This window comes from Canis lupus, chromosome 22 (genome assembly GCF_003254725.2).
Source record: "Canis lupus dingo isolate Sandy chromosome 22, ASM325472v2, whole genome shotgun sequence".
Classification (NCBI taxonomy): Eukaryota; Metazoa; Chordata; class Mammalia; order Carnivora; family Canidae; genus Canis; species Canis lupus.
The window spans coordinates 57146931-57159061 of NC_064264.1; the positions used below are offsets into that span (position 1 = coordinate 57146931).

The window sequence follows — 12131 nt, forward strand, 5'->3', positions numbered from 1 at the left end:
GGAAAGAATAGAATTCCCTGAAAAAGAATTGACTCCCTTCTACTTGGAAACAGGAAACATCATATGTTGTTTTATTTCTTTTTTGTTGTTGTTCTTTTAAGACTTTAAGTAATCTCTACACCCAATGTGGCCCTCAAACCCACCATCCCGAGGTCAAGAGTCACACACTCTGTAGACTCAGCTGCCAGGTGCAGCCTCTGTTTCTCTAAATCAAACTAACCTGCCTCAGCCTCCCTGACCTGTCTGGCTATATCATCAGTCTAGGTGATTGAATGGAGAATGGTTCTGGTGGAATCTGGGAATGGTTGCTGGTCGAAGAGCCATCAGACCGACCTGGAGCAGTGCTTCTGATTTTCAGTATATTATGACAACTGCTGAAGTGCTTGCTGTCTAAGCCTGTGTTGGGTGATTCTAATCCTGAGTTCACTGTAAAGCAGTGTCACTCTTTCCATACCAGGCTCAGTCAGGAGATCATGTTCCATGGCTTCTAAGGACACAATTTGTCTCTGGTGCCCACACCCACACAGGCACCTGTTAGAGGCCCTACATGATGGCAGACATGGGTGTCCCTCCTTGATGGAAGCTACCCCCTTGTCTTTCCAGTCTCTATTCTGAATGTGTATCTATCAGAAACTGACATAAATGCTATGTAGTTTGAAAATCCACATCAAAAGAGCATGTGGTGGGCACAGACCCTGAAGGATTAGAGTGGAAAACAGCTGATCTGCCTTTTGGAAGGAAGGATAGAAGCAAGAGACACATCATTAAAGCTGGCACAGTTGTTTAGCTGGATTGTTTTCATACCAGAAACTCCACTGCAAATTCAATGCTATATACAAGAAATAATGGCTAAATGAAAAATCTGCTTTTTATATGATGATCAGCTTTGTGTCATCATTTTACTTTTGAGAAAAAGGATAATTACGCACATAGACAAAGACTGAGGTGACATCTTCAACATTTGCTTTCCCTAGAACTTGTAAATAGAAAAAAGTGCTTGATCTTTTGTTTCATTTTGGGGAGGTTACAAAATGTTCATGCCTACTGAGATGTTGAAATAACAGTAAAATGAGTAAGCATTCACTTGTCACTTAGAGTCAGAATTTGGCATATTTTTTTAGAATTTTTTTTTAAAAGATTTTATTTATGTATACATGAGAGACACAGAAAGAGAGGCAGAGACACAGGCAGAGGGAGAAGCAGGCTCCATGCAGGGAGCCTGATTTGGGATTCGATCCTGGGACTCCGGGATGACGCCCTGAGTCAAAGGCAGACGCTCAACCGCTGAGCCACCCGGCATCCCAATTTGGGCATATTTTGCTTCACCCGTGTCAATCTGCTACATCCATCAAGTATCTATTCTTTTATGTTGAACTATTGTAAAGTAAGTAGTGTGATGACACTTTACCCATTAATACTTCAGTGTGCATCACCTAAGAATGAGGATGTCCCCCTGCATAAGCACATTATCAATATTACACCTATAATGATGAACAATAAAGTAGCCAATTCATATTCATCTCCCCTCATTCTCTCCCTATATGTCTTTGAAGCTTTTGTTTTTTAACTGAGATCTTCATCTGCTTGTACATTGCATTTGGGGTTTATGTTTTGTATTAGAAAAGAAACTATAATAGATTAAAAATATGCAAGTTCACCTTTTAAAAGTAGGATGGTCCACTGGACAAGAATAACAAATCCAAAGGAAAATAGTTCTTCAGAGGAGTGGTCAAGCACCAGGGCTGAGACAGTAGAGTTCAGATTGACAGTACATGTCCTGATTTGTCCTGACCAAGGACACAGTGACCTACAGAGTGTGGGTATTTAGAGCAGATGTGTCCTTATAGAGGATGTGGATTTCTTTTGCTAACATGGGTAGATAACAATTACTATGAAATAATCCAACTAATGTGTTTCTAATTTTGCTTCACTAGTGTGTTTGCAAATGAATCAGCATATTTGAGGAAGTTGCAGCTCACTGAACACCGTGTATAGTTTCATTTCACATTGTAAATAAATTAGCATTCATTTAAAAAAAAAATAATTTAGAAAAAATGTGTGTGTTTGACCCTGGTTCGTAAATCCCTTGAGATATCCTAGATGATAGCAGTGTCTTCTGTTCTAATTAGGTGACTCTTGGTAGGCTCCTGCATGGAGCTGATCACCAAGAAAACCAATCCATGATTAGAAGCTTGGGATTTTCAGCACCCTATCATCTCCCTTCTCCAGAGAGGAGAGAAGGTCTGGAAATGGAGTTAATGATCCATAGTACCCAAGGAAGCTTTCATAAAAATCCTAGGAGCATTGGATTTGGAGAGCTTCTGGGTTGGTGAGAGCATAGCGGTGCTGGGAGAGTGGTGTTCTTGAGGAGGGCATGGATACTCCACACCCCCTCCCACTTACCTTGCTATGTGCACCCCCCTCCATCTGGATATTTCTGTATCCTTTATCATATTCTTCTATAACAAACTGCTAAGTAGTAAGTAGACTCTTGTCCTGAATTCTGTGAGCTGCTCTAACAAATTAGTCAAACCAGAGGCGGGATGGTAAGGACCTCTGATTTAGAGTGTCTCCATCTGAAGCACATGTGACACCCTGAACTTATCATTGGCGTCCTGAAGTGAGGTGGAGGCAATCTGAAGTGACTGAGCCCTTAACCTGTGGGATCTGATCCTGTCTCCAGGTAGATGGTGTCAGAACTGGGGTAAATTGTAGGACACCTGTCTGGTTTTGTGGAGAATCACTGATGGGGGAGAACACCCATACATCTGATGTTAGAAGTGTTGTGAGTATGGTAACTACGTGACAGTAAAAGAGATGCATAGGAGGATGACAGAGGTTTTCTTTACGAGCATATTTGAGAAAATTTGCCAATCAGCAAGCAAGAACTATGTGTCTATCTGTAGCTTTATTTCATAGTGCAAACAAGTTAACAGTGTGCTTTTTTCTAAGGTAATTTTTTAAAGAGCTTTAACGTTGTCCATGGCTCTTCACTAATCAGGGAAATGGAAATCAAAACGACAATGACATATCAGTTCACATCCATTAGGATGGCTGACTATCAAGAAATAGGAAGTAGCACTTGTTGGCAGGGATGTGGGGGAATTGGAACCACTTTGCACTGTTGGTGGGAATGAAAACTGGTGCAGCCACTGTGGAAAACAGTATGGAGGTTCTTCAAAAGATTAAAAATAGAGATACCATCTGATTCAGCAATTCTACTTCTGTGTATATATATCCAAAGGAATTGAAAATGGGACCTCCAAGAACTATTTACACAAGAACATTCTAGCAGTATTCAATAGTTCAAATGTGGAAGCAATCCAAGTTGATCATCCCTCACTGATGGATGAGTGGATAAACAAAATGTATTGCATTAGACAGAGTTCTTCCCAGAAACAACAGAGTAAGTGTATATATGCACATGTTATAATACTAATGCATATATTCTAATGCAAATCCAAAGGCCTAAGAACCCGGAGAGCTGATGCTGACAGTTCCAGTCTGAAAGTTAGCAGACTCCAGACCCCAGAAGAGCCCATTTCAGTTCAGGTCTGAAGACAGGAAAAGACCTATATCCCAGCCCTGCAGTCAAGCAGGTGCAATTCCCTCTTATTTGGAATAAGTAGCTTTGTTCGGGCCATCAACAGAGTGAACAGGGACACACACATTAATCATAGACATACATACCCACAATTAAATATTATCTGGCCTTGAAAAGGAAGGAGATTCTGATATAAGCCATAACATGGGTGAACCATGAGGATACTATGCTCAGTGAAATAAGCTAGTCACAAAAAGACAAATACTATATGGTTCCACTTATCTGAGTATCTAGAATAGTCAACATCATAGAGACCAAATGAAGAATGATGGTTATCAGGTATGGGGCAGAGTAGTTGTTAGTTTAACGAGAATAGAGGTTCAGTTTTGCAAGATGAAAAAGTTTTGGAGATGGTTGGTGGCAGCGGTTGCACAACAGTGAGAGATGGTAAGTTTTATTTTGTAGGTTTTTTAACACCATAAAAAACAATCTAGGGCCAGAGAGGCGTTATAGGCAAAGGACAGTTGTGGGAACCAAAATACCTTTCTCTATACCGAATGGGGTGTTGCACACACTTTGCCACCTTCTGGAGCCTGAGATGATGTGTAAGTTTTCTTTGTGATGCAAAACCCAAGACGTGCAGAAGTTTCCCAAAGTGAAATAGGTTTCCTTGTCTGAGTTGGGGTGAAAATGATAAATTTAAAAATCAACTATGTTAAAGAGAAATCAAAGAGTGCCTTTATAAAGGGTCAGGTGGTAAATTTTATGTTATTTGTATTTTAATGCAATTTTATAAAAAGTGAAAAACCATCTATAGTTAATGATTTAAGGTTAGTGTTCTGAAATGGTAAAGGATTTTTTAAAAACTTATTAAGTAATCTCTACCCTCAACAGGGGGCTCCAACTTACCACCCCATGATCAAGAGTCACACACTCTACCAGCTGATCCAGCCAGGCATCCTGAAATGATGGAGGATTTTAATTTTTTTTAATTTTATTTATTTATTCATGAGAGATACAGAGGGGGAGAGAGAGAGAGAGAGAGAGAGAGAGAGAGAGAGAGAGAGAGAGAGTCAGAGACACAGGCAGAGGGAGAAGCAGGCTCCACACAGGGAGCCCGATGTGGGACTCGATCCCGGGTCTCCAGGATCACACCCTGGGCTGAAGGCGGCGCTAAACCGCTGAGCCACCCAGGCCGCCTGGTGGAAGATTTTAATAGTCACTAGCAGATTTACTTGTCATTCTTGGTTAAGTATCACGAGAACTGCTGGTTGATAAGTGACAATGAGAATTTTGCAGGAATTTTAGGCTGCATCATGATTGCTTCTCCTAAGTGTGGAAATACCAACATGAGTCTGGATTGTGTTTAATTTTTGAAGCTATTAGAAGCCCATTATTCAGTTTAAAATATGTAAACAGCTGAAGCCGTGAGATAACAGATTATGCTTTTGGTTAAAATTCTGGAAATCACCCTCTTTTTTTACACTAGTGGTGGAACAAAGAAACCTGTTTTTAAGATAAATAGACAAAAGTCAGTTCATTTTAAATGCAGAAAATTCAGAAGTAATCAACAATAAGGTTGATGAATTTTTACTAACATATAAGTTTTATGACTCCACACAATTATCTAACACAACTTTTACAAATTATCATATAAATTAGTTGGACCATCATTTTGGTAATGAAACAGTTTGAGAACAAGAGGGTCTTTTATTTAGCCTTATGTTTTGAGTAGTGGGAAAACACACCAAAGAAGTTGCCTGTTGCCAATAGAGGACTAAACATAACAAGATTTAATTCTCTTTGAGATAATGTCTATATGTCCTTTTCTATTGTTTCCGCCTCCCATGGATAAGTTCTTAGTGGCAGGACCGTTGCATCCAACCAAGTTCGTTTGTGTTTTCAGTGTTACTAGGTATTGCCAGAGTCGTTTCCAAAACAACTTTTTTATTTTGCACTTTTGAAAGAGTTCTGACATTCCAACTAGAAATACACAATTAAAAACTAACCATCAATGCTGATTACCTTTATTAATTTTCTTTATAATTATTAACTTCGTGGATTGTTTTGGCTTATTTTATTCCTCTTATGATTTCTTCAGAATATTCTTGGGTTTTGACGATAGCTTTGTTTTTAGAGCTCTGATCTCGTTAGCATTGCCATTTTAATATACATTGTTCCCTTTTTTCATCATTTTCCAATTCTGACTTCAGTTTTGCAAACATCTTTGATTCAGATTTTATCTGTGATTGCAGTTTTACATTTTCAAGTAACTCTTTGGTGAGCTTTTTAAATGATTTTTATTAAACTATAATCAGCGAATGTGATATTTCAGTTTTCTATTGCTAAGTGACAAACCACCCTGATTTTGTGGATTCTAACAGTGATGATTGATCATTTTTGTGATTCTGTGGCTTTCTGGTTGATGCATCTCCTGGTCCCACCTACCTCATTATCTTAGTTGCCTGTCCCTGGCAGCCACGAGATCTGCAAAGCTCAAGATGGCCTCCCTCACATGTTGGCCACTAGATGCTGGCTCTTGGCTGGGAACACTCCCGTGTCTTCCTATCCCACAGTGGATAGACTGGCTTTCTTACCCTGGGACCCTGGGGTGCTTCTCAGTAACTTTCTTACATGGTGGTCTCAGGAAAACAGCCCAAGAGAGTATAAATTGGAACTCGGTTGCATCTCCCATACTCTGCTGGTCAGAGCAACTCACAAGCTCATTTCAGACTCAGGGGGCAAGGAAATAGAGAACTTTTTTGATAGGAAAAGGCTCAGAGTTTCATGGCACCTTTGGACTTCCCACCAAATGGTTTATTCTCACAGTCTTCCAAAACTACCCACCGTCCAGCTGCCTCTGGCCCCCCCTGCAGTTAGGCTCCCCCTGGGAGCTGGTAGGAATCACAGAAGGACAGATCCACACTGCTTCCCCAGGAACACCCCGGGATCCCCTTGGGTTGTGCGGGGTGATTCCCTTCCCATGCAGACACCCACAGTGCTGGTTTCCTGTCCTCCCTGTCGAGGGAGGTGACCGAGTGGGGTCTGGTTCCTTCCAGAGAAGACCCATCCATTATGCCCGTCTGCACATGGCAGCACTGGTCATCATGTTACCTTTTGAAGATCCCTACACAACGAAATAACTGACGTTATAAAAAAAAAAAAAAAAAAAAAAAGGTAAAACTGGAAAGAAGACTCTTAGTGAATGCATCTAGCTTTCCCAGCTGTGGCTACCGACCTTTTCTCTTTATATTGTGGTTTTTAAAACGTGGACGTGTGGAAAAAATCTGAACGAACATTCAAACCCATTCAGCACAAAGAGTCTGTAATTGCAGACCTATAAATATCCTCAAGCGAACAGAATTTGTTAAGGATGCCCCAGGAGCCTCCGCATTTAATCATGTAGCAAACCGGCTGAAAGAATAAGGAAAATCTATGACTTAATATAGAAAATCCCTGAATAGGGAACAGGAAGATTGATTACTTCAGCAGCTCAGCAGTGTGGTGAGAGACCCAGGTCTCTTCCTGACTCTGCGCTCCTACCCGCAGCCTGGCAGTCAGGCCAGCTAACACACTTCCAGGTTGTCCTGTGACGACGTGTGCCAGAGCAGGAGTTCCTTCTGTTTCTCCTGAAAGATGATGAACTCTCTCTCATGAGCCCCCCGCACACCTGGTTGTGAGGAACCTCGCCACTTGGTCCATGCTGAGCAACCAAAGACAATGTGTATGGAATCACCAGGCTTGCAGTTCAGTAATTAGGATTTAAAGTGCAACTGGTCAGCATCCCACAAAGACAGACACCTAAACAAAATCAGTTTCTACCCTACAACCCAGCAATTGTACTATTAGGTGTTTTTCCAAAGGATATAAGGATGCTGATTCCACCCAAAAAATGCTGATTCAAGGGGGCACATGCACCCCAATGTTGGTAGCAGCACTGTCCACAGTAACCAGATTATGGGCGACACCCAAATGTCCATCGACTGATGAATGGATAAAGAAGATGCAGGGGGTGGAATCCCTGGGTGGCTCGGCGGTTAGCGCCTGCCTTTGGCCCAGGGCGCGATCCTGGAGTCCTGGGATTGAGTCCCACGTCGGGCTCCCGGCATGGAGCCTGCTTCTCCCTCCTTCCGTGTCTCTGCCTCTCTCTCTCTCTCTCTGTCTATCATAAATAAATTAATTAATTTAAAAAAAGCAGATGCAGGGGATACACACACACACACACACACACATATATATACACATACATATATACATACATAAATGGATTACTCAGCCATGAAAAAGAATGAACTATTGCCATTTGCAATGATGTGGAAGGAACTAGAGGGTATTATGCTGAGCAAAATAAATCAGTCAGAGAAAGACAAATACCATATGATTTCACTCATATGTGCAATTTAAGAAATAAATATGTGCAGTTTAAGAAATAAAACAGATGAACATAGGGGAAGGGGAAGAAAAATAAAATAAGATAAAAACAGAGAGGGAAGCAAACCATAAGAGAGTCTTAACAATAGGAGACAAACTGAGGGTTGCTAGAGGGGAGGTGGGCAGGGAGATGGGGTAACTGGGTGATGGGCATTAAGGAGGGCACTTGGGATGTGCACTGGGTGTTATATGTAAGTGATAAGTCACTGAAATCTACTCCTGAAACCAGTACATTATATGTGAACTAACTTGCATTAGTTTATGAGAGAGAGAGAGAGAGAAAGAGTGCACATATAGGCAGGGGCTGGGGGAGGGGCAGAGGTAGAGAGAGAGAAAGAGACTTTTAAGCAGGCTCCATGCCCAGAGAGAAGTCTGATATGTGGTTTGATCTCACAACCCTGAGATCATGACCTGAGCCGAAATCAAGAGTTGGACACGTAACCAATTGTGCCACCAAGTGCCCCTTGAATTTAAGTTAAAAAAAAATAATAAAGTGGTGCTGAAGGTAGGAAAAAAAATCAGTTTCTAGATTTTGGGCAGAAAAGAGTCTGTTTAGATGGTGAAGCAACCTTAGGCATGCAGACATACATGTCTGACCTGGGCACTCCACCTCCATCACTTTACTTCTGACTTTTATTGAACAAAATTTCAAATAAATTATTTTAAATGTTTGCAAGTTCTGCCTTAATAATTTTTAGAGGCAGAGGGTAAGACTTCTTGCATGAAATCTTACAGAGATTCATTACTCTACTTCTACTTGATTGAAACAATTACTCTATCGTTTCTCTAAGTGTTTTCGAGATGGGTTGAATATGACCAGTTTTTATTCAAGTGTCCCTAGGTGTAAGTGTGTATTCTGTGGCCTTATATGTGGCATGGACAGATTCATTCATGTATATGGAATAGGTAGATGATGGCATTGACTGACACATACCCACCTTAATACTAATTAAAATTGTATTCATGTTGGTGTTACAAGGGGAAAGAAGAGCAAACTAAACTGCACTATCATTGAAAATAGTATTGAGGTCGACAGAAATTTATTGAAAGCACACATTTAAACACTGTTGTTCAACAGCATTACGTCTGAAAGCAGCGCCCCAACAAACTAAAGACATATTTGCAAATGAAACTAAATCATTAACAAAAGTGGATGTTTTTCCCAAGAGTGACACAAATTAAGCTCCAGTAAATGCACCTGCTCCTCTTTTTAGTGTAACTATTGAGAAATAGGAATCAGCATTGCCTGGATTATTTTTTTGTACACAAAATGACCAGAAAAATACATCATTACTTCACAGTTACCAGGTGATTAGCATTTAGCCTTACAAATCAGTTTCACTGACTGCATATATATTTCCAAAAGAAAACAACATGATTGTTTCTCAAATGTAATAATTATTTGTATCCAGCTGTTTACCACGTTTTGAGCTCTTTAGGAAGCCAGTTTTACCGAGATCCATTGTAGCTACATCCACATATCTAGAAGAGCTCTTGTTCACGTAGTTGAGAGGTCCACATCCTCAATAAAGATAATTTATCCTCAAAGAAGAGGTCTAAGAGAGGTTTCCTAAAGGCGCTAAATGTTCATAATACTATTAAGCCAGAAGTTCCTAATTACGTTTTTTTTTTAATATTTTATTCTCTGGTTCACACCCTTGGATAAACTCATAACTTAAATTCTTTTCACCTATACTCTTACATGTTCCTATCTGCCCAGTCCTGAGTGGATGGGACAAGCAATACGGATTCATTTATTACAAGTGGTGTAGCTGTGATACACGGGAATATTTTCTATTTCAGGTGAGGAAAAAAAAGTAGGTAAGAAGTAGCTGCATCCTGGCAGAGAGCACTCTGCGGCTCAGGTATGGTAGCTTCCTTCCCTGAATAAACTTGTGGTGTGGGGTGTTATTCAATGAGTGGCAAGCTATTTGTTTAACAGAATTTCAGTTAAATTATTGTCAAGACATTTCCTCAGCAGGAAACAGATCCTTGATTTATGGAGTAGTAACTTCCTTTTGTTCCTCTAATAAGAAATTCAGGAGCACATGAATGCTGCTTGGTTTCCACTTGTCTTCAGAGAAATTTGGTCGTGTGATCACTGTGAAGGATGTGCACACGGCAGTAGCCGTGAGCCTCACATCTGGGTCAGGGGAAGCCACCGGCCTGCCGCCTTCTGTGGAAGAAGCACCAGCCCTCTCTATGCTTAGGGCTGCCCACCACTTGATCCAAGATGAGACACTTGTTTTAAACTGACCTACACATAGGCTGGTCAGTGGTACTCTCTGAAGACAGTCGGCCATGAAGGTGTCTATCCAAAAGAGCAATGAAGGCAGAACTAATTCTCTAACACAATCGAACTATTCCCCCTCTCTGCAATTTTTACAGCAGCATATGGACAAGAGTGTCCCACCAAAAGTGGAAGAAAGTCAACTCACAGAAAGAAGCGGTGGCTACAAGTGTCCTGAGTAAAAGCACAGAGCGATGAATTTCTAGCACTGCCTCAAATTCTTTTATTCCATATGTCTTTGGGTAATATTAACACACACACATAAACCTGAGTGAGCTTCCCTTACTTTCAGTCAGAAGGGTTTAGTATAATCCCCAAACTGATTCTTTCTTTTCTTTCCTTTTCTTTTCTTTCTTTCTTTCTTTCTTTCTTTCTTTCTTTCTTTCTTTCTTTCTTTCTTTCTTTCTTTCTTTCTTCTTTCTTTCTTTCTTTCTTTCTTCTTTCTTTCTTTCTTTCTTTCTTCTTTCTTTCTTTCTTTTCTTTCTTTCTTTTCTTTTCTTTTCTTTTCTTTTCTTTTCTTTTCTTTCTTTTTCTTTTTCTCTAGTGTATGTCCCCCTGATTGCCTGGAAGCAAGAACTATGACAGAAGACGTGTATTACGTGACATCTGACACAAAGGAGTCTGCTCACGCACTCACCTGAGAGATCGGAGAACAGCTGCTTTGGGCGGCCAAGGTAATCTTCAAAAGAACTTTTTAGAGGTGTTATTTTTTTTTTCCAAGTTCTGTAAAAGTCATTAACAAGGTCTTAGAACTCACAGACATAAAGGAACCTAGCAGGTAAAAATGAGTGTCTGGTGACGTCACCCCTCGTGAGCCGGGGAGGAAGCAGGAACTCCTCAGGGAGGCTGCTCTGTGACTCCTGACAGAGGTGAAGATGTGCTGACACCCTAGCAGGTGTCTCCCGGGGAAATCCCTGCAGACATTCCAAGGAGACCCGCACGAAGACGTCTGTGATGGTGCCATTTGTAATAAAGAAAAATAGTTCATGTCATGAGTGAAAATGGATGAGAAATGGAAGCATATTAAATCTAGTTTGTCCTGGTTCCTATAAGCCCTGTTACAGTTCCCAAGGACCCTTACCATCCCATTTCACAGACAGAAAACCGAATCCCAGACACACCATGTGTTTTGACCAAGGAGAGTGAGGATTCACACCCTGGCTCTGGAGCTCCTACCCTCACTTACGTTATTTCTGTGACTTTCCTTTTGAAGCTGGCATAGGGACATCATGTGAGACAGAGCTAGCGCTCCAGTCGTGGCACATGGAGGACTCAGGCCCAGCCAGGCCTTGGCAATTGCTCAGTAGCATTTGTTGAAGTGTGAGCTCCTGACACAACATGCAGGTCCTAGGAGCCGAGCAGCCAGACCCCAGGAAGTACTCAGGAGCTAGCCATCAAGACGTGTCTTGGCGGCAAGACCACATCCAGCAGCCATGATTTGGAGCTACCATGACTCTGGGCTGAATCAGGTTGTTCACAGACACAGTAGATTGGGGCAGGGTCAACCTAATAAGGACCAGTAGATTAGCTGCTTTAGGGAAAGAGCACTTAGTTCATGGTGGGCTGGACTGAGGCACTTGGAGCTGGAGATAAGGCCAGTTTTCCCAGATGCTGTCGGCCTGAGCGGACACTTGGAGCTTAGTGGGAGTGCTTCCCAGCTTGGCCGTCCTGTGCGTGGCTGCCTGCCGGGCAGTGAGTCCCAGAAGGAACGCAGTACACATGTTTCCCTTCAAAATGCATCCCCTGCATATAAAGAAGCCCTCATGTGTAATCTAACTACATCCCCCAAATTTAGTCACATTCTTTTTATCTCATTGCTAAGATAATAATAAAAAGAATATTCCCCAGTGGATGTCTGTGCCTCCC

At 41.4% G+C, this 12131-nt stretch overlaps 1 protein-coding gene across 2 annotated transcripts in view; it reads left to right on the plus strand.

Annotated features, from left to right (window-relative positions):
• The window catches only part of TNFSF13B (TNF superfamily member 13b), a 78682-nt gene that overhangs the window by 34041 nt on the left and 32510 nt on the right, over positions 1 to 12131 (plus strand). For both annotated transcript variants that reach the window (XM_025441258.3, XM_025441259.3), the window contains one exon: positions 10810 to 10939. The gene's annotated coding sequence lies outside the window, so the exon portion shown is untranslated. Of the gene's footprint in view, positions 1 to 10809; positions 10940 to 12131 lie in introns of those variants that run through there.